Raw genomic sequence first — 3653 nt, 5'->3', positions numbered from 1 at the left:
CTATATAATTTGTGGAGCACAGGACAAAATGAAACTTCAGGGCCTCTTGTCCAAAAATCAGGGGGAAAAAACATTTCTCTTTCTTCTATCTCTCTCTCATACCCAATCTATCACAGGGTTCTTTGTTGGCTATTTATTGACCCATCTTCTCTCAGGAACGTGTATTCTCTGGGCAAGTATAGACTCACAAGTGCCTGGAGTCCCTCCTCGAAATTTGGTGTGTGAGTGTGCGCCCAACTCCACCCTTTGCTGTGTTTGTGTCCAGCCTCTCGCCAGGGGTGAGGTGACAGAGACCACTGGGCTAGGGGCAGGAGAGGGTTGGCAGAGAACCCATCCCAGGGAGGCAGGGAGGTGGTGAGTGGAGGACTGCACAGGAGCAGAGGCCTCAAGCCCTAGTGCACCCTTCATTGTTCCACTGGACTTCACTTAGGGGAAACACATTCAAAGGTAAAATTATTAAGAATTTTCAACATGATCACAGAGCACTGACGCTCCAAGGAGTGGCCCCCTTCTGAGTGTGGGACCCTGTGTCAGATGTCCATGAAGTTGGCACTGACAGTAGCAGAAAAGATGTGAAGTTAGCAATCAACTAAAGCCCCATTTTGGTTATTAAGCAATTCTTTGGTTTAAGATGTAGAAATTGGATTTTATTATCGTTTTAGTGAGACCAACACAAATTAGGGTAACTCATTTTATCCATTTATTAAACTTAGGGGGAAGAATGCACATTTTAACCAACTGGTCTTCCCAAGAAATGTAGTAAAAAGTAGCTTTTAAAAAGATCTTTGTGCTCTTCTACCCAAAAGCATTAGATGGGCATTTTCCAAGGTGTGTTATTTGAGAAAAGGGTTCTGTGAGGAACAATTGGCTCCTTGGGTCAAACAGAATTAACAGATTTTTGAAATTCAGGACAACCCACTTACTAAGTGGGTAGTCTAATTGTTTTTCTGTTTATTTACCTTAGGTCTTACTCTTTTCTAATTAATCATCTTAGACTTTGGAAAGTGAGGGGAAAACATGGAAGCAGAGTCCATTTAGCAAGCTGAGATATTGTCAAATTTCAAAATGAATTTTTTAAATTAAATTTAATTTTTTTATTTTAAAAGTTTTATTTTAAGTTCTGGGATACATGTGCCGAACATGCAGATTTGTTACATAGGTATACATGTGCCATGGTGGTTTGCTGCACCTATCAACCCGTCATCTAGGCTTTAACCCCCTAATGCATTAGGTATTTGTCCTAATGCTCTCCCTCCCCCAGCCCCCCACTCCCTGACAGGCCCCCGTGTATGAAGTTCCCCTCCCTGTCTCCAGGTGTTCTCATTGTTCAACTCCCACTTATAAGTGAGAACATGCAGTGTTTGATTTTCTATTCCTGTGTTAGTTTGCTGAGGATGACGGTTTCCAGCCTCATCCATGCCCCTGCAAAGGACATGAACTCATCGGTTTTTATGGCTGTATAGTATTCCATGGTGTATATGTGCCACATTTTCTTTATCCAGTGTATCCAAAATGAATTTTTAATCTTAAATGTAACTGGCCTCTCAGTTCTTCTACCACGTCACCTCCAATGATCATTTTCTATAATTATCCACTCCTAAGACTATATTCTTAGTCCCCTCCCTCTGTCCTTTAGCTAACCAACTCTAGTACTCACTAGTAATTCTTCTGCCTTGTTGACGAATTGACCACCAACAAATCATTGACCAGCACTTTAATACCTCCCTTAGTGCCCTCATTTCCTTCTGTATCCAGCTTAATGACAATGCCCTGTCATTAGGAACATTAGCACCCTAATTCTTTCATACCCTTTTCTCACCAAACTTGGCTGGGAGAGCCCCAATCCTGGTTAAAACCCACAACTACCTACTCTGTGCCTGCACTTGGTTGGAGAAAAACCCATGACTGTGCTGACAGTTCTCACTTTAAATCCTTGCCCTCAAATCTCAAATGGACATTCAAAGTAGCAGCAAATCTTATTTACTTCACTTTTCCATGCTTCAAAATTACTCTTTTTATTCCTTCTCCTCCTCCCTTCCTCCATGTTCTTATCTTGGGACCCTGCTTCATTCTTCATTGGAAAAATAGAAGCAACTAAGTAGTAATTCTTTTACTTTTTTTCAGCAGTTAATCTACTCATACCCTTTTCCTTTCCTTCTCGTGTCATAAACAAAGTGCCCCTTCATCCTCTCAAGGAGTTATTCTTACTCTGTTCCACTTTTCAGCTCATGAACTCTTACCAGTATCTCCCCTCCTGCGTCACTCACTGCATCTCCAACATCCCTACTCCGTCCAGGGCAGTTAACCCCAGCCTTTTGGCACCAGATACCAGTTTTATGGAAGACAATTTTTCCATGGACTTGGGGTGGGGAGTGAGGGATGGTTTTGGGATTATTCAAGTGCAGTACATTTATTATGCACTTTATTTCTATTATTATTACACTGAAATATATAATGAAATAACCATACAACTCACTATAATGTAGAATCAGTGGGAGCCCTGATCTTGTTTTCCTGCAACTAGATGGTCCCATCTGGGAGCGATGGGAGACAGTGACAGATCATCAGGCATTAGAGTTTCATAAGGAGGATGCAACCTAGATCCCTCACATATGCAGTTCACAACAGGATTCATGCTCTTATGAGAATCCAGTGCCCCTGCTGATCTGACAGGCGGTGGAGCTTAGGCAGTAATGTGAGTGATGGAGAGCGGCTGCAAATACAGTGAAGCTTTGGTCACTCACCCGCCGCTCACCTCCTGCTGTGCGGTCCCCTATGGGAGCTGAGGAACCCTGGTCGAAGGGATACACAACTACAGCCAAAAATGTGCTCTGAAAGCTCCTGTTTAAATAACAGAATATAAAACAAAGCTTACATGATCCCATTTTATCCTTCTAGCTTCTGCTCCATTTCTCTGCACCCCTTCAGAGCAAACCTTCTTTAAAAATTGTCTATAAGCACTATCTTCACTCCCTCACTTCAATTCTCTGCTTTACTCATTCCAGTTGAGTTTTTGTCCCCACTCCTCCTCCCGAAACTGCTCATGTCAAGGCACCATTACCTCCATGCTCTCAAGTCCAGTGGTTTTACTTTATATACTATTGCCTCATTCTTGATATGCCTTTAAAAAAATATCTTGACTTTCATGATGCCACATACTCCTGGTTTTTCTCCCACCTCACTAGCTATTCCTTCTGTCTCCTTCGCTGGCTCCTCCTCCCTGCTAGAGCTATAAATGCTGGAGGCTTTTGGAGCACATTCCTGAGCCTTCTTCTAATCCCAAGCAATATTTTTTCCTGTGGGTGATCTCATCTAACCATAAGGTCTTCAATATAATCTGCACACCAATGACTCCCAAATCCATGTCTCTAGATCTTTGCTTTGACTTTCAGATTTTCTATATCCAATTGTCACAGGCATCATCTTCACGTGGATGTTTGCTAGGAAGCTCAAATTACCATGGTCAAAACAGAACGGTTGATACTTCCTTTCCCTCCCAAATCTGGTTCTTTCACAATCATCCTATCTCAGTAAATAGCCCTGTCATCCACTTAGCTACTGAAGCCAAAAATCTAGGAACTATCTTGATGTTCTCTTTTCTTTACCTTTCCATGTCAAATGTATTAGCAAGACTTGTCAACACTTCTTTCAGA

This window comes from Nomascus leucogenys, chromosome 17 (genome assembly GCF_006542625.1).
Source record: "Nomascus leucogenys isolate Asia chromosome 17, Asia_NLE_v1, whole genome shotgun sequence".
NCBI classification, from domain to species: Eukaryota; Metazoa; Chordata; class Mammalia; order Primates; family Hylobatidae; genus Nomascus; species Nomascus leucogenys.
The sequence above is the reverse complement of the archived record's forward strand: the minus strand, read 5'-3'. Positions refer to the sequence as shown.